Source organism: Bombus fervidus, chromosome 2, assembly GCF_041682495.2.
Source record: "Bombus fervidus isolate BK054 chromosome 2, iyBomFerv1, whole genome shotgun sequence".
In the NCBI taxonomy this organism is placed as follows: domain Eukaryota; kingdom Metazoa; phylum Arthropoda; class Insecta; order Hymenoptera; family Apidae; genus Bombus; species Bombus fervidus.
In genome coordinates, this window is record NC_091518.1 from 18,720,719 (window position 1) to 18,741,094 (window position 20,376).

At 35.3% G+C, this 20,376-nt stretch overlaps 1 protein-coding gene and 1 long non-coding RNA gene across 2 annotated transcripts in view; one reads left to right on the forward strand and one right to left on the reverse strand.

Moving 5' to 3' along the window:
- The window catches only part of Mesr6 (misexpression suppressor of ras 6), a 470,406-nt gene that overhangs the window by 106,160 nt on the left and 343,870 nt on the right, over positions 1 to 20,376 (reverse strand). The gene's annotated exons all lie outside the window — the stretch shown is intronic.
- The window catches only part of LOC139998175 (uncharacterized), a 100,590-nt gene that overhangs the window by 47,148 nt on the left and 33,066 nt on the right, over positions 1 to 20,376 (forward strand). The window contains exon 2 of the long non-coding RNA XR_011803204.1: positions 11,278 to 11,350. This is a non-coding gene — a long non-coding RNA (uncharacterized lncRNA). The remainder of the gene's footprint in view (positions 1 to 11,277; positions 11,351 to 20,376) is intronic.

The following is a 20,376-nucleotide window of genomic DNA, read 5'->3' on the forward strand; positions in this document are numbered from 1 at the left end:
CAAAGAAACCGGAGAGCCATTTCCTCACCTTCCTCCTACCATCTTCGAAGCTTCCTCTTCCTTCTGGACCAGCCACGCTACCCCAGCAACCACTTGTTAAACGGTTCCATTGTCCTCGAGACTGTATTCGCGCGAGGATGAGCAGTTGATCAAGGAAACTTTGTCAGGGGATGTCGGCACGTTTACGTTGCAGCTATTGTCCACGTTCATCTGGTTCCCCGAGCGTGTTTTCAGCAGGATTTTACTCGTTTGCATGGTTTTAAAGTATGAATATTAAGTAGCAGGGTTGGTATTACCTATTTTCAGTTCTCTCCTCTTTCTTTTCCTTCATTCTCTCTCCATTTATTTTCCTACTCATTTTTCGTCTATGAAAATTCATATTATACTAAATTCTGGTCTTTAAAATAAAGATCACTGTTTTTTATATTTTTAATCCACCGTCCAGATTTTTAACTTTGCTGCTAACTAATTGCTAACTAATGGTTCTTGTAGCTTATACGATCTACGTAATCTACTTAATTATAACAATCTATTTACATGAAATAATTAGTTGATGAAGTAGTTCGTATAAATTGGGAGAAGGCATAACTACTTATTTTAAAAAGAGTTTCATACGGATTGATTTATTAGTATTCATACAGGTTGAATTAAGTTCAATGTCTATGAGTTTGTTGAAATATAAAATCGTTTTATAATCATATAATTTATAATCATCTTGTAGATACCTTCTCTATCTATTTACCGAGACATAATATATTTTCTGGAATGTCACTTTGATGATGTGCTGTCACTAAAACTAGTTAGTCCACGCAACGATGTGTTCACGGATCAATCAAGAATCATCATAAAAAATTAATACAAATATCGTAACAGATAGAAACAAATATAACGCGGAAATCCTGAATACGCAACACCAAAGTATTATTATTGTCGCTTAGTTTTTCAGTCTTCTTGAACATTCAACTCGTCCCAAACGTCTACACATTTCCACCCTATCTTATTCTACTGCCATTCTTCACCCCTAAATATCCAAAAGCCCTCTCGATTCAAAAACTAAAAAGCAACTTCCTTGCCCCTCTTTGCCCCAAAAAGCATCATTCTCAATGAGATCCTTTGAAATTTCCTCCCAAACGGATTGTGGCTGATGGCGAGTTTCACGAGGGGGCTGCAAATCGAGTCTAATCAGGGGCGAGCTTAGACGGATCGCGTTCGAAATTCAGGTCCACGGATCCACCTTCCGAGAAGGATCCTTTCCTGATCGTCGAGAGGATCCTTTCTACCGCGCGACACTCGTTTCGCAACATCAGATCGCGGATGGGGAAGAGAGAAGAAGAGGAGTCGCTTGCCAGAGGAAAACTCGCGGTAGATGCGAAAGGGGAGGGGGTTGCACGTTGGTAACAATCTCGGATAAGGAATAAAGCTCGCGAGGAGGTCGGTGATGGGGATGTGTTGGAGAAAGAACGTAGGGTTTGGAGGGTGCCAGCGGAGGCGGATGCGGTACGACGAGGGATGTACGGAAAATAGAAAGAATTCAGATCACGGGACGTGGTGTGGAGCGAGGGTAGAAGGGGATGGTGGTGGAAGTAAGCGACGAGGTTGGTTCTAGGAGAAGAGAGGAACGCAAAGAGAAGCGAGGAGGAAAAGAGAAGAATGTGGAAAAAGGGAAAGAGGGTAGAGAAGAGAAGGACGAGAAAGAGAAAGAGGAAAGGAGTCCCTAGAACGAGAATGGAATCAATACGTGGAGGCAAGTGTGTGCCTCTGGTCCCACATGCGTGTTTCAGTGCCTGGGGAGGCCAAACACGCGAGTTTCCACGCGAGGGGGTGGATAAAGGCAGCCGCCCCCATCTCCACCTTCTTCTCCTCGTCCTCTACTTCCCCGGTCCAACCCTCGGGGGCCACACGCGTGTGCGCGCGTTAGCGTGTGTACCCCATATACGAGGAATTCGATGGTATCGAATGTTATTGGAATTTCTTTCTGCTTGCCTCCGAGGAACAAGCAGTTTGCTCAAATATTGCGAGAAATTATTGTCGCCGACTTTTTGCCGCTAGCTCGGCGGAAGGAATTCGTAATTGTCGGGGATGATGGTATCTACCACTTCTTTCTCTCCGATTTTATTTAGCTTTGTAACGCAAAAGTTGTGCTTTTTATATCTTTCCTTTTACATGAAATTTTATTGCTGTGATAAATTCTAGCTTTTCTTTGTTGGTTCCTTGTTGCTTGGGGATGTGTAAATATTGCAGACTATTTTAGTTCGGGTCAGTAAGATCTACGTATAGTGGTTTATTTTGTGAAAATTGTTTTAAAGAATTGTTTTATATAGGAAACAAATATTCTGTGGCAGTACAGATTCACTACGTTATATCGTTTCATATGTTCGTCGTATTTAATAGTAGATAAAACTGTACCTAAGTTCCATACAATTGTTTGTAATTTAACAACTGACACGAGTCCCTGAAAATCAAAGTGATCCTCTAACTATTATATTACAGAATGATAATAAAGCAAAAATGATATAGTTGGAGAAGGAAACAATCTGTTGGATCCAAAGATGATGGTTTTTAAAAAATAGACGACAAATCCTTGAAGCTTCATAAAATGATAAAACTTGAATAAATAATTTCATGATGTAATTTCAACTCGACTTGAATTATTCTCATAAACTATCCATGAGAGTATATCGTTCTTATCTAAGTCCTTAAATTTTTATATATTAAATTCTGTAAAACGTTATTATGAAACTTCGTTTCTCTGAAAACACGACCAGATGTCAGGGGTCTAAAAGCGAAAACTGCGATTGAACCGCACCAAGCAAATCCTTGTGCGAATTCTGCGTGTAAATCCATATGGATCGAGAGAAGGGGACTTTGAGATTCAGAACGAAACGAAACTCGATATCTCGGTAATACTTCAGAAATGACTGGAACCAGTAAATGTCGGAACTCGTTGTATGCTGGATGCACGTGTTATAAAAAGACGAGCTCATTATTCATGCCATACGGTGTGAAGTAGAAGCCGCAAAGAGAAATCTTACAGAGACACTTCGAGCCAGTACGCTGAAACATATGTGTTTGCCTTAAAAAAAAAAGAAAAAAAGAACAGCTCGGATAAAATAATTCAATAATTTTATAACTTTTGTAAGAAAAATATTGTTAGATCGGAGAAACTAGAAATTTCCATCATATTGCTGAATATAAACGAAACTGATTGATTTGTTGCCAGATTTCGCGATAGAATAAATTTCTGTAACAAGAATTGACAGATTTATTTTTAGATTCTGCAAATAAAATAAATATATCTTTTTTATATTTTATCGCAGTGCATTTCTTTAATTCTTTGCATATGAAGATACCGTGATAAAGTCTTTACTTACAATCCGACAGAAAATGAAATTAATTTTCTTATACATCGTTGCTTTGCATATCTTATTTTTTAAATACGAAGGTACTGCGATAGAATTTCTATTTGAAACTTGGCAGAGAATTATAATTATCAATCAGAAGTTATTCTATTCGCATTCTATGCAAATGTTCATTTAAAAAACGATGAACTATTCGAGGAGCAGAAAGGACGAGGAAAACCCTCTACGCATCTTCTTGTCTCGCCAATAAAAATGAAACTCCCATCATGTATGATCGATTCTTTCTGCCTTCATGGGGCTGCAACATCATTTTCGTCCCTTCGCCGATCTACCCTCCTGCTTATCTGACAGGATACGTACGAATACTATTCGTATAAGCAGACTGAAGGAGGAAGACAAGGATGCTCGGAGGGGGGAATATTCTTGACTCTATCAATTCTCCACGGGAATGGTTGGCAGCCACCCATGAACTCTTTGACGTTGTTGATTTCCCTCGGAAGTCTGCTGGTTCGTGTTTGATTCCTTACGTTTGGCATTCGAAAAAATATCTGATTAAAATTCCAGAGATCAATACCTCTTCATTCTACAAAAAACAATGGAATCTACCTGTTATTATTTTTCTTTTTTGTACCTTCTCCATTTGGATTAGAAATCTATAATTTATTCCCGAATACTAATATTGAGACTAATGTTAATTAGTATCGGTACTTTTTATAATATTCTTTAAAACGTGAAAAATATGAAACTAGAAATATTTTTAGAGAAATCTTGAAAAGTTTGTCCTGTAAATATAAATATTTCAAGAAATTATTTAAAAGGATCATACTACCAAATGCATTCTTTTTATTTTAGATATTTGTTATACTATCATTTGTAATATTTCAAAACTCCTTTAAAATAGGAAATAGAAAAGATTTCCAATTTTCCTATCCTACGAAAGATACGCTATATTTATCAAAAATATTAAATTAAAATAATCGTTCTTCTCATGTCGAAGTATAGTATAACGTACATATATCTTGTTGAAACTACTCACGTAGAGGTTTTTACTCCGAATGAACGCGCGTGGCGCAATGTTGTCTGTCGAACTAGTCGCTAATACTACTTAACTCCATCACGTGCAGATTTCGTAAGTGCGTGCGCGTTCCGTGGCGGAGAACGCGTGACGATACACGACGAGAAATCCTATTTAATTCCATTCCGCTCGCCTTTCGCAAAGCTGCACGGTATTTACGGAAGTACGCACAGCGCTTCGATAATTCCATTTGCCAGGTCCGTCTGTACAGGCACGTGGTCCATGGAAATCCTGCTGCATTTAAAGCAGTACACTTCCGAACGCAATCAAGACACGAGTCAACAGCCGTTGGATTTTAACGAAACATTTATATTCTTTTAGTTAAGAATTCCGTTATGTTTCGTAAATTATTACAACGAGCTGATAGACTTTTATTTGTTAAATGCAACATTAACGAATGGTATTGGTACATACATACGGAAACTGCTTGTTCCATTTCGAATTTTATTAACTAAAATCTTCTTTGCGTTTTCTCAAAAATGATATCGATAAGAATCGTTTATCTCAATATCTCCTGTATGCGCATTAAGTACTATAATTTATTGATATTTTGCTATGAAATAATATGAAATATCCTTCCAACAATAAGAATTCCTTCTTCTCTTCTATCGTTAATAATTTTTTGAAGTTTATACATGTATATAGTACACATATTCATACATGTATTATATGTTATTGATGTTATATGATATTATACATGTTAGATATATACATATATTCACGAGAATCTAGCTTCTGTTACAATATCTTCTAAAAAATGAAGATTATTACAACCAAATGAATGCTTTCTTTAAAATCCTTCATAAATCACATACTTCACATTCCTCCACTCTAACAAAGCATAACATTTATTTAATCATTTATTTATCGATACCGATTTATTTGCTGCAAGACGAACACTTTCTGTTTAAAATTCATTTTGCCAGAAAGCCGTCAAATTTTGCCCGTGTCATAACAATGTAAAATCTAAACCATAATTTCTCTAAACCGTCTAAAGCATCTCAAACAGTTGTACAGGAGTAACCAAGCACTCGATCAAGTTTTTTCAACGTGGCAGACGTCGACACGGTGTACAATGGTGAATTTATTCAGCGGTGATTCGTTTGCATCTGCTTAGACGAGAAATTGTTGTCAAATGGCGGGGGAAGGGAGGCGTGTAAAAACGCATACGAGTCGCGTAACGCGTTAGACGAACGATAGAAAGAGAGAATACAGGGGAAGAGTCCTCCTGTGGACATCTCTGGAAGAAAGGCACGGGGTTGTCATGGCGACCGCGCTGAATTCCATAGACACACGCATCCCCCGGGCAGGGGTGAGTTGCACACGTTCTTCGTTCCTGATTGGGCGTTATTTTTTTCCCGATAAGGGTGCACATGGCTTTCACGGAGCCCTTTCGATCGTATCTGCGTATGAGTGCGTGCGCTCCATGAGTGTGGGTGGTCTCGAGATTTGAGATTTTAGGGTGGATGGATTTCTTCGTGTCACGTGCGCCTTTAATTCTTTTGTGACTTTCCGTGACATATACACCTACTTCTTAGTCCATAGATCTTGGAGTTTAATCTCGTTTTCCGACAGCAAATCGATTTATATTAGCTTCTATAGTATCGCGGATATTTTTCAGCGAGCTTTGAGAATTTTTATTCGAGCATTCTTTAAAGAACCTTTTATTTATCGTAAGTAGTGAGATCTTTTACTATCAGAGAATTGAGTATCTTGTTAAACGACAGATTCATGTAGAAGTAAGAAAATAAATAATAAAACTTCGTTGCTGAAATATAGAAATAATATTGCAATTTTTCTGATGTAAATCGTACATATGCTTGATAATTTCTTATAAGAAGTCTTATAAACTTATGTACATTTAATTTCGATAAAATTTTTAATACTCACGTAAGAAATAAAATAGTGAGAAACTTGTCCTCAAGAGATGTAAAACTATGGATCTCTACTATAAAACTTACTATAAGAAATTTCCAGTCAACGATATTTTTGTATCTTTGAATCGAAATAATATGATATTCTGGGAACTACGTACGCGAACCTCGATTTATGAAAATTTGTAATGTGGAATTTAGAAAAAAGATTTTTCTTTTATAATATCGCTCCTATCATTAACTAAAGATCTATATCTTCAGAACTTAAACCTCCAGAAAATTTTCTGCGAATCATATAGAACTGATAATTAATCAAACCTAAACCTGCATAATCCTTAATTCGAGCCACATCTAAAAACATGTGCACATTTTAAATTTCCGTTGCCTGAACCATAACCCGCATCAAACAAAGCTAGTAAATCCAGAACTGTTCATTCATCGATACCCCAAAGCCAAAAAGCCAACCAACCTAGGACGAATCTGCGAAATCAATCAAACGGTCCTCCTCGAAGCCTCGAGGACGCTAGCCATTCTTCAGCCGGCTGCGACAAGAACGAGCGTTCAGTTCGAATTCGACGGATAGGGAAAGGAATGATGTCGGTCCATTTCGCATCCTGTCGCTGGTAGAATTCCGCGGATGCCGAAGACGGGCCGTGGCACGAAGGCGTGTTTATTTGGCCGGAAGTCCGTTCATAAATCTGGCTGTTTTCGAGTCTCTTCTGTGAAATATGATAATAGATGCGAGAGCGATGGAGGGCTGTCTGGCAAGGAAGGTAAATCCCGACGAAAACGAGAGAGCCAGAGTCCGCGGACTAACCTTCGTGAGCACTTACCGCCCCTCTTTTTCTCCATTGTGAGCCCACAGAGGTTGAAAGTAACCGACAATATCTTCGCTCAACCCTTTCTCTTTTCGTCTCACTCGCGTAACTTGCATTTCTATGTTACGTCCGTACCTCTGTTGGATTCTCAGGCATAAGTTTCCCTGAGAAAGTTTGCGGATTACTCATGCGGATGCCACACCGTGCAACATATCACGAAGTGAACTCGTTGGATAAATATGTTTCGTGGCTTCTCGTTGCTTAGCTCTTTCTCGCGACATTTCGCCACGTCTCTTTCCACTTTCTTTTCCTTTTGTAATGCGTTTTAACGTAAGTCGTATTTCCGATGAACTCTGTATGTATTTATCTCTTTCTTGGTCTAATCTTTTACAACAAATCCAAATAAGTCACATTTTTTTAAACGCAGAAGTACCGTAGTGAAAAAGTTTCATACAGAATTCTTGTGAAACTTTCATTTTATTCCTCTGATAGAATACAAAAGTCAACAAGAATTCCTCAAAGGATTGCTTCAGCTTATATTTACTTATATTATTTTATACTTATTTATTTAAGTTTGAAGATAGAGAAAATATCAGCCTGATCATCCTACATTAAAAATATTATTCAAGACCCGCATCATGTTGTCATGAAAATCCCACAAAACACAATAAGATTTGTTAACAAGGAAAACAGTTATATCCTATGAAAGAGTGAGAATTTTTAAAACGATCATACATGGAAACGCAATAATTATTTTTTATTCGCATCATCAATCCGCATAACCAAAGTAATCCTCTACATTCGCAAGAAATGGTAGCGACTACAAACACCATCTTCACGGTAAAAGGAGGATATAACAGAATTTCACGTGAGAAGCAGCATCATCTTTTCTTTTTCCCTCTAATATTCCCGACAGCACATTCAACCTCTTTACCCTTTTTGTTCTGCTCAAATATACATTGCCGCTTCTTGTTATCCCTCTCCATCCCTCTCATTTGAAGGAGAGCCGCGTTAAGTAGAGGCAGGGTCAGGTTAAGGTAGGTCGTGACTCATAGCTCCTCACCTTGGTTAACCGAGCGCCTTCGTCTTTTTCCTTTCCTCTTCGCGATCTTCCTCCATCTTTCCAACGAGGGTGAGTAGAATTCCTTCTTTCTTTTCTTCTCCTCTTACTCGTTCCTCTCGTTGCCATTCGTTCCGCAATCTCTTTAAGACTTTAGGACGTTGCGGCGGAGGGCACAAGAGGCAGATGAGGTAGAGTATTAATAAAAACTCGCATCGCATCTTATCATCCCCCGAGCGAGCCCTCTTAGCCATCGCCACCACGTGGAAAATGCTCACCATCGCCACTTTCCCCCTTTATCTTTGTCACTCTTACCCTCGAGGAGAATATTGTTTAAACCCACGGAGACTTTACCCTTCGTCGTTGATTTACGCGACACGATTCGCGGTTATTTATGTATTAAAATTCTTTCCTGATTTTTATGGAATTCGCATGTCCCTCTCGCAGATCGCGTTGAACGCTGCGTAATATTGACGTTGACACGCGGGACTGACAGTTTGACTCGTGATCGATGGGGTGAAGTATTTATTGCGGGACTGTTATTAGAGGGATAAATTGGACTTCGAAAAGAAAGTATATAAATTGGATGGAGGATTGGTTCGGGAGGTATTAGGAAGTTTTTTAAAAATTTGCTGTACGAATTTTGTCAATTCAATATTTTGATTACAGTACGACAATGTGGTTAGAAATAAAATTTATCGATTGTTAACGTTATATAACGAATATTGATTTAAAATTTATTATAAAATTATGATATCGACAAAATTTCTATAAATACAGAATAGTTTACAAATTTATTTAACATATTTAGGCGAAGAATAAAAATTATTTCTCGTAAATTCATTTAATTAATTCTTCATATAACTATAATTCCCACAAACAACACAGAAAGTCCTCGGTAAACACCTACGCTTTTTAATTAAATAATTAGAATTCATTCAATAAATAAACTCTAGAATTTTCAATTATTATTGCTACATATGTACATATATATATCAGATAGCATCGAAAAGTTAAATTAACATTTAGTATCTATTTAAAGATATTGATCCTCTACATTTTACAATTTAGCAAATTTCACAAATATTCGATCCTAGTCCATAAATCAGGAAATAAACTTAATTCTCATATATAATATAACAAATAAGAAGAATAACCCCGATGTATCTAAAATTAACGAATTTAACGACACGCGTGTAGGTCGACTTTAACGGTCTGCCATTAAGAGAAAGTTTTGGCCAGGAGTGGGTGGCGGTTTACGTCAGGTGGAATGGACGAAACCGCGTGGATGATGACAGAGCCAAAGGGGTGGATGGAAGGTAGATTAAAGCGAGTGAACGAACAAAATACAGGAAGTGAGAGAGCGAGAGGAAGAGAGGGAGAGAGAGAGAGAGAGAAAGAGAAACGTGAGGGCGGGGAAAGGGGATAAATGTGTGGGGGTAGTTGGCACGGGGTGGAGAAAGTGGGTAATGGAATTTCGAGAGCGAGAGTCGAGGACAAAATGGCTGGCACGCTTGGTGCTTTCAGAGCGAGAGAATGAGAGAGGGTGGAACGGCTGTGCAGTCGCAGGGGTTGTAGGTTAATTAATTCCGGGACATAAACCCACCCCGCTGTCTACCAGCGTCTTTCTCTCTCCTACGAGCTACGAGCTGTCGTACTGCATAGAGAACACGGCCTCGCTTCATAAACTATTATCAAGCGCAAGGTCGCGCTTAAATTGTGCCACTCTGCACAGTTTAAAGGGACCGAGTCAGAAGAATGTTTAAACCGGGACCTAATAAAATTCTAGCAAGAATGAAAGATGGGGTTTTCTGTGAAAAATTGCTTGAGTTAGTTGTACGCGAGTTGTGGTGGGAATATTGAATGAATTCTGAAGCCGAGTGTTTTTTTTTCTTTTTTTAGAACTTCTTATCTCCTTCTTATTCGTGTTTACAAAATGTTGATCATATTGGTTCTTATGCTTTTTAAGTATATTATAGAAAAATAAATTCTCTGTTCAATGTTTTGAGTATAATTGATACCAAACGTGGATATCAAACATAGTTCTTTTATAAATGATGATGGGAAAAAATTGTAAATTAATTGATACTAGTGGCAGCTAAAATAATTGGAAGTTATATATCGATATAAAAAGTTGTATTTAATATTTCAATGAGAATTTGCATTGTATGGTGCTTAGAAATAATATAACTGAAAATATGTTCTTCTTTCGTTTCTACTTGTACAGATTCATTATAATTTTATTTATATAGAATATAAATCGTTTTACGTTTCATCTGTATATGGAATATGAATTTTAAAAAATTGTTATTGCGTATGCAATGAAATAAAACTTTCTACACATACTTTAGCTAACATGTCCACAAACGATTTCTTATTAATTTTTCCATAATGACAATCTGAAAGAAAATAAATAAGAAAATAATGCGTTTCAAAATAATTAAACAAAGCCGACAGTCGATTAAATAAACTGAAACTTTTAAGACGGTAGGTTTTGCACCACCGATACAACATAGCTTTCTTCGAAATAGGTCCGACACGACGATTTCCCATGTAAATGTATACGAACATTCATCAGAGGCCATTGTAATGCCGTCTCGCGCGCCGCACGCAAGAATTTATTTCGACTTGGCTCGTTTATTGCTTATCATGGAATCCTTGGAAAAGCGTCGATAGTATGGGGCACCACGCACGATCACTACATCGCTGACACCTCCCCTTCCTCGTTTGTGATTCAATACGTAATCTACGATGCTTTCGCGGCAAAGTTGGCGATACTTGGCGATAAATCGTCTCGTATGTGAAATACCTGAAACTGCTTTTATAGCAGGTGACAAGAATGTAATTATCTTTTCTATTTTCTTTTCTAGATATATCTTTGACAAAAAATTACGGAAATCTTTATTTGTTAACATTTGATAACACCATGAAGCGATATTTAATTAAAATCGAGCATAATGAACGAGGTGATTCAATTTTCCATACTACTATTCGATTAAGTTAATGTAATTTGATATAGCGATATGTGTATGTATGCGATATTAAAGGATTCTACAAAACAAATAATATTTCCCTAAATTTTGTGTTTCAGATTCCAAGAGATTGTATATTTTTCCTATTTGTGGAAAAACACCAAAACCTGACCTCTTCACCAGATGTGATTGGTAATTATATTTATTTACTTCTACATAAAGAATTTGTTCTGGCATACTCGTACCCAGATTCGTTCATTTGTTGCGATATAAGCCATGTTTGACAAATTATTGTAATAGCAGCAAAACGGGTTAAATATTAGAATATTGAAAGAGAAAATATTCTATTCGTCGAAGATTTATCTCAATCGACACATAATGCGATTAACTTAGAAATTATTATTCAGCTTAGTACTGATATATCTCACAATACCAAGATAATTTCAATTATTGAGAGCGAAAGTAAAATTAACACATACACGTCTATTCAATTTTCATTATATTAATAGTTATATCTATAGAATCTGTTTGTGCTTTATTTATGAATTATCCAAAGGAATTTATCCCGTAAATTTCGTAATCTTTAATTTATATCGTATCACTATTATTATCGCATATATTTCAAATTACATAAAATTACATACTGAATCAGGTCCGAAATATCTATACACGTATATGTATAAATTTCACGATTTCTTAAGAAACACTCTTCGAAGCAGGCGTATCAAAAACTCATCACGATCTATCCTTGGTATTTTCCTTGTAATGAGACGAAAATTTCAAACATTTTCGGGTCACGCTAAACTTAAACAATTATTCTCCTGTTCATAAATATGCGCATACGTTCCATTGATGGGACAAGAAACACCGCCACGTGTCGATATCATTAGGAATACTTTAGTCCTAATTGGATTACAACGAATTTCATCGACAGACTTTGGTAATTCGATTAGCATCTCAAACATCGAAACCATGAATCGAATAGCCATTCCACCAGGTGGACGGCACCGTAATTATTCAGATCGCGTTTGTCGTGAGGACAATCGCGCGTATAACGCGACCCAGAACCCGTTAATTAAATGTTCTTTGTATCTTTTATCAATTTTTAACCCATCATCGATTACGATCGTCCGCTTTCGTTTGCATCTGCGTATCATTTATCGAGCACCTGCTTTGCTCGACCTCGTGATACCTTGGTCTGATGACGATCGAAATCGTATTTCTTATGGTAGCATTCACATCTGATAACTTGGAAAAATTGATATCAATTCTTCTATCGTGCATTTTTGAAGTTCATGACCCCTTTTGCGGTCTTCGTTTAATATAGTCTGATTTAATCTTGAAGAAAGGTTTCGTTTAAAATGTTGTTTCCATAAAGAGCCAATGCGATGGGTCGTATCTTTAATTCTCGTTCCACGCACAAAACTTTCAGAAAGATGAGAATGATCGAGCTTATTCCTTAAAACGCCAGCATTTACTTAACTTTTATTCTCAATTGTGAATTGCACTGCAGTTACTACTTTTGCAGACTGATAATCTTTAAAATCTTCAATATCAAATGACTTTGGCAAATAATATCGTTATTAATAATATTACAGCTGAACAAATTCGTTATTGAATAACTGACCTTGATCGTACGTTTAAAAAATATACTCAAACTATTTGAAATGTTTAAAGAGCATCGATATGCAATATGTTTTTAAATAAGTAGCATTGCATATAGGCACAGAAACGAATCGAAAATATAAGAAAATGTTATTAACACAGAGTTCACTTTCAATAAGTTGAATCTAAGTTTCGTCTATATCGAGCTATCAATGAATATACCATGATAATCTATAAATCAATGCAGAGAAAATTTGCATTTTCACAAAGTTCTTTCAAAAGGATTATCCTACAAACTTACAATTAGAAGCTCAGTAATTTAGTCAAGTGCACGTACGCCCGAATAATCATCAAATTCGATTTTCTTTAAAACAAAGCTACAAGTGAAACAATTTTATTTCGTTATTTATAGAAAGTTATTTTATCACTCACTGTTTTCTACGTGCGCAGTTCACAAAGAAAGGAGTTAGACCACGTGATCGACGTTGTCAACGAATGTGGCTGTCGTGGAGAACGAAATGCTGCGCGTTGCGTGAAATAACGTCGCTCGAGGACCGTTAGCAAGGCCCTCGATAATGGTCGAAATTTGCATAGGGGACGTTCGTTCATTATTCAAATCGAATTATGTCAGCCGATTGACACGTTCTCAGGTGGTGGCTTTTGAAATTGGTGACGCGACCGCCGGGGGTCCTCCACGCGCGAGACGTCGTGAGAGAGTAGCGCATTTGCATACGGAATTGAACTCTTCCATTCGTCGACCCCCTCTCGTCCGGGCTCCAACCAAATTCAGGAACGACCCGAGAGAGAAAAGAGACCGACACGTTTCTTTCAGACGCACTCGTTGTACGGTGGTTGCTTAGAAAATTATACCTACGAGGTTTTCGTTGTCACGTGGTGGGTTTTCAATTTGAATCGTTTTTGCATCGTGCATTTAGTCCGAAGGAGAAGGACATAAGGTGAGAATTAGAGAAAATGATAATAGATGACATTACATCTAAAGAAAGTGAATCTGCTGAGTTAGTTTTTTATTTTAATGAAGTTGATGGTAATGATTACAAATTTATTACAAATTTTAAGCTTGACAATGAATCGTAGAGTTTCTTTTAGATGAAGGTGGGATATTTTTTCCGTGAAGGATTATACATTATCTCTTGAATTTTAGAACATTTTATTAGATACATCTTAAGATTAGATTTTACTGTATAGATTGGTAGAATATTATTATAAATCGTAATTGGTCAAATTTTGATAAATTGTGACAAATTCCGATAGGATTCCCAAATTTGGTAAAATTTATATTACGATCGAAAGGAGATATTTTAATAAAATTAAGTAACATTGAAACAATCCATTTGAAAAGTGAAACGAATTTTCTTATGAAACTTAAAACTTATGAACGTAAACTTTTTTCTTTCGCAAATAATGTTCAGAAATTTTATGTTTTTTTTTTTTTAATCTTTTCTTATGTTTCTCACGTATATATTGTGATATGTACAACACTGTATAACCCGAAGTAAAGAAAATTCTGATCAAGTTAAAAATTGAAAAGACTAGCGAGTATAAAACGAAGAAATCATTACGTTCTTCCGATTGTTCAAGTCGTTTTATATTTTTAACACTTGTCAAATAATCCCCGCAATATTAATTTATGTATTTTAAATATCTTTCGTATAATTAATCTCGTAAGAATATTTCATTCGAAATATTCATTTAATCGTCACGAAGTTCTTAGATTATTCCACGTCTCCGATATATCAACGACAATTTAATTTCCTATTACACAACTCTATTATGAAAACTTAAGTACGAATATATCTCAACAGTTTGGTTTACGAAACGTATCTCTTACAATGAACTAAAAGAACAAAAAAATAGAAAGAGATTACCGTCAACGTGATGAATTTGCAAGATCGTGCGACTAGCGATCTTTCATCTATTGTCCTGCTTCCAAGAAGTGTCTGCATGATGTTAATTAATGTAAGGGAGCAGCGTAATAGACACACATATAATGCACGCTTGTCTGATCTCGATACGCGATCTTGATATCATTGTTTGTCTGGAATTGCATATTCAATAGCTTCGAGAAACAATTATAACTGTTATCTGTCTTAAGCTTATTCATAGCTGTCTTAATCCCATTCCGCATTTGCAAGCGCGGAAAATTTTAGATACTGTATACTCTATGCTTTCGTACAATTAACCCTTCTTTCTTACATAGCGGTAACTAACTATTTACTGGAAGTTTCCCCTTTCTCTATTTTAATTGTTATTAGAAATACGCGTTATAACAGTGCAATTAGAAATTTTATCCCGTTTATCGGAAATTATCGAATACAGACAGATGTTTTAAGTTTGTCTGAATAGTTCGATAGAAGATTCTGATAGTATCGTTACTTCAGGATCGAAACAGATGTGTTTGAAACCAGTCAGAATTTTTAATAATATTTTTCTAATATCTTGAAGAATATGTCAATATTTCAGTTATAGTAGAATTTTCTTAATATGATACTATCTTTTATTATCTTATCGAACATAAATGAAAATATAATAATAAAGAAAGTGTATAAACGTGTTATGCAAATAGCGAGAAACAATATTAAATGAGAAAATCGACGTAAAAATTCAAACACTTTAATTATCAATTATGATATACACGCAATAGTTTCACTCGACCATTATAATAAAGCGTGATTTAAAAGATACGAATTACTAGATGCATTTATAATCTCAGGAATTAAAATTCTTTTCAATTATTAAAACAAACAACGTTATATATCTCAGATAAGATTATCTATTTCCAATTTACTTTCAACGTTAATACATAAAAAAACGAACTTAAATCTTGATTATACTCTTATTATAGGCACCTAGAATAATCCTACAAACTTTTATTTGTAAAATTAATAGATATGAAATTCATGTTTTATACAATTCATTTAAGAAATCATTACGGTAACTACTTAATATAAATAAATAGACTACAACATCATATAATTGCTATTATTAGTAGCTAAGATCATTGATTATTAATATTCTCGGTGAATTAAATTTAGTATGGTATTATATTACGTTCAATGCAATAACAGATCTTTAATCTATTAATTTTCCATTTTCGACTAAATAATATTGCGTTTCGATGAAATCTTATTGCTTTGACACGAGTTTAAAATCTTTCGTTGTACGATTACCATTGTCGAAGCAAGCCTAGCATACTATTTATCTGCAACACCCGCGCATTACGTTCTATCAGGAAGTAGAGAGGCAAGCAGATACGTTGACACGTGCATATATTAGGAGGCAAACATCTGTCGGTGGGCAAAGCGTGATAGACGGCCCTAACAGGGTTGTACAATAGTCGAATGGCACCTTGAGAGCTTGGAGGTCGGTACACCCGGAAATGTTTCAAGGTTACGCGTGAAAGATCTTGGAAAAATAATTTATTTTATCCTTGTCAGGCTGCCTTCGATGTTGATCATTTGACATGAAATGCTTGCTTTGGAAAGAGATTTGTAAATAACGCTTTTGTCAGTAATTTTGTTCAGTTTAATAGATTAGAGAGATTTAGAATAATTCAATAATTTGTCCATAATAGCTTCGGAAACTGTTACAATATACAGAGAAAGTGCTTCGCGTTAAAAATAAAAATTCATTAAATATTTAATTTTTGTGACACAAACTTTTGATATTATTTTTGTAGAAATAAAAAAAAAACATTGTAGTTGCCTTATATCAATGTTATATAATAATAGTATTATATATATTATAATACCAATTTTTTTAGTACTGTAATATAATATTTTTATAGCTAACAGAAACATGCTATTCCAAATTCAATAATTTATTCAATTCATTTGTAAAGCAAATTTTCCAGGAAAAGATTTCGTTGTACTAAAATATTTTTTTAGTCGAATAAAAGATAATGAAACAATAGAGAGAGGGGGCGGTGAGAAATCACATAATACTTAATTGATAATTGTGATAATGGTTACATAGTAAAAAATTATCAACCTTCTAAAATAACCGTCAATTCTCATATTTATCAAAATTATAATAATTCTATATTACCTTAGATTTCGAGTAGATAATGTTACGCTCTAATCACAGAGATAATTAACGGAAGCGTTTCGACATAAACAGGTAGATGGGAGATGCCTAACGGGACGGTAGAAACTTCCAGTGCCATTTATTCTACCCTTTTTCTTACAACGTGAGATACGTCGAATCAAATGATTTACATATAATAACTCTAGTTGCCCATTTAAAAGAAATAGCTTCTATTATGAGTATACTCAGACACGTACCTGCAGGGCATTAAAAAAAGTTAACTTGCACGATTTGATTCTATTATAACTGAAATATTGGCATATTCTTCAAGATATTAGAAAATATTATTAAAAATTATGACTGGTTTCAAACACATCTGTTTCGATCCTGAAGTAATAATACTATCAAAATCTTCTATCGAACTATTCAAACAAACTTAAAATATCGAATTATTTTTAATGCTTTTCGGTAATTAATAGCTTCTCTACTACCGACACGTGCATTGTGTCTTAACAATTGTTACAATTGTTATATTTTTTACTTCATCGAGTGTTTATAATTATCTTGGCTTCATAATTGAAAGGAAAAGTTCGATACTGTTACTTGTTAATTTTTAATAACTGGTTCGTCTAAATAATAGTTAACAACAAAGAGGATAGGAGAAGTATTGCTCATAAAAAAGTACATCACTCCTGGATCATATTGCACAAGGATACACTAACTAACAATATTAGTGAATTGATAAAAATGGTATATTACGGATCACAGATTTCTTCCCTATATTTTCACAATTTTTTGCCAAATTGGATAATCAAATAATCTGTAATTCCTTCAAAATTTCATGTGCAAAGTCACTTATTAATACTAGTAGCTTGTAATTTATTATTAGTAAAAAAAAAAAAAAAAGACAGATACTCTTTGCAACAAACTTACTTTGTTTAAAAAAGTAAGAAATATATATTTCGATCTGTTATGCATTAACTTTCGATGCGGAAACTATCTACAACCGAATCCGTATGGCATTTCCTCGAAATGGTATTTCATTCTGGTGGAACAGATCCTCCAAGTTGCGAATCATTCGGAGCTAAATTTATTCCTCGAGGAAGACCAAAATCCTTAAATTTACTGCTTCGATCTTACTTCGGTCCTTACAGAATCCCCACGGTAAACGAGATTCGATGAGACCATGTACCAATGAGATCGATAGTCTCTCCCTGCGGATAGTACTGGCTTCCACGCCTGTAAGCATGCAACTGGAACTACTCTTGCGTGCAGAGATCTGTTGCCTGAAAGGATGCTGCCATCTTGTTCAGTTGCGCCGGTACGATCATGTTGCAGGCGCTACATAAAAATTCTATCGCGAAAAAATTATTTGAAAAATATTGTGAGATGATAAACGGTACGTTTCATCTTTAATCGATAATTTTACGGCATAGTCGGAATTTCGATTTATAGGACATATGTATATTAGAAATTTTATATTATATCATATTCTGAGATGTTTACAAAGTAAAAAATAAAAAGCAGAGATTTCACTCGATTCAATTCGTAAGAATTTAAATAGATTAAACTTGTATAAATAAAAGTTAATCGGCGTTAAACTTCTCATACTGTTATGGAACTAAAAATTCTGAAATCAAGTTCCCATCTTTTGAAACTTCTCTTTTCACTAACTCAAATAAAATATTACAAACTCAAATAAATTAATTTTACAAGTAATCATTATAGTATAGTATAGTAGTATATGTATACAGTACCAACAGTAGACATGCTTTGAAAATATTAAAAAATTCCAACAGAAAGTTTAAAAAATAAGTAACCAAATATTTCAATTAAATCTAATCTGTTCAACGACAAAGCACACGATTAACCTATAAACCAAGTCATCCCTTGAATAAAAATTTATATAATCGTGTAATCGAAAATTGATAAAAACTTTAATATTTTATTTCATCTGATAATTTTCAATAAAAATGAAATAACGAATTAAAATACAACGCGACTGTACATAAAGAAACTATCGTATTTGAGAAACTGTGTAGTTGATAAATTAATTCCACTTCTCCAGTTAACAGGTTAAGCAACCAAATCTCACGAATCGATAGATGCCAATATATCAAAATCCATACACGAATCTTCGTTGGAACTGCAAGTTGTTGCACAGACAGGGTCTAGACGCGGGGCGCAACAAACTCGGTTAACCCCGAGTTACGATTCATCCCTCGACTTTTCCTACGTTCTTGGTGCTCGCGTTCACGAGAAGTACGTGGAAGAAGGCGGATGAATGCTCGTGGCTCGGCGGGGATGTTAAATCGTGCGGTAAATTCGCTTGCATTTCACTCTCTGCCGAAGCAGTCCCAAGTAATACGTCGTCCTCGTCGTCGTCGTCGTTCCCGTCGTCATGGAAGGCGTAAGAGGAACTTGGAGCTATTGGAACGGGGTCGAGTCGAAGGTCTGGAGGACGACACGAGGGGTGTGGGCGATAGAAGTAGAGGGTGGGTTCGAAGTCTGATCAGTTTATAAGCGCACATTGAGTTATTGGTAGCTCATCTGCCCCGTCGATATCCGACTGGATGGCTGCTCTCCGTGCTCTCGCTGGCTCTTCTCTTCTGCCACGAAAAGAAACCTCTCGCGGACAAAAAAACTTCGATTCCTTTGTTGTTTCGTGTATAGATAGACGATATTAGTTGTTTTATTCAGCTCGAATTATATATAAGAGGATGAGAATTATGGAAATACCGTGATAGATTCTTTTGTAGACATTATAAATTATTAAAATGATTCATGTTTTATATTTGATAGAAGACGTAATTGGGATACTGATACAAAAATTGATGCGAAGATATGAAAATTATTTTTATGAAGATAAAACGGTGATTGTTTCGATGAATTATTGATGAATAGAAAGTCGTTTTAGGTCTATCGTGTTTAGATCGCAAAATGCACTCTTGTATAATATTTTCTGATTTTTTAATTCGTAAATACAAATATTATCTCGCAAGATTTGATTTCCTCGATATTAATTTATAATTAATTTTGCTGCAAGACAAAACTGTAACTGTAATTCAACCTAATAACTCAACCAATAATTCGACCAAATAAATATATATATATTCACGTTATTTAGTTTGGTTTGCTGTCATAAACGGGATTATTGGAAATGGATATTATAATTTCATGGTTGCTATTAATATGCATAACACACGGAAATCATGAAACTATGACATGCCGGATACAGCATGCCGGAATCAGAATTTTCTAATGCCTAAGTATACTATGCTAATTTCGATACTTTATCATAATGTCACTCCAATCGTGATAGTTTTCTTTCTACTTTCTCGTTTACCAGTTGTCCATATCGATAAGCTATCAGATGTCGCTGCAAGAACTCAATGAAGTGCATCTACCTTACCAGATCAATGATCTACGGATAAGAATTGCAGATATCCTGTTTTGTACGGTCAATCGATACCAAGGTGACCATATAATAACGAAATATTCAAAAAAATTTTCTGGTTTGCTTTATAAAATATTTTTGAAGAACATAACTACTCAAAAAAGTAGAACAT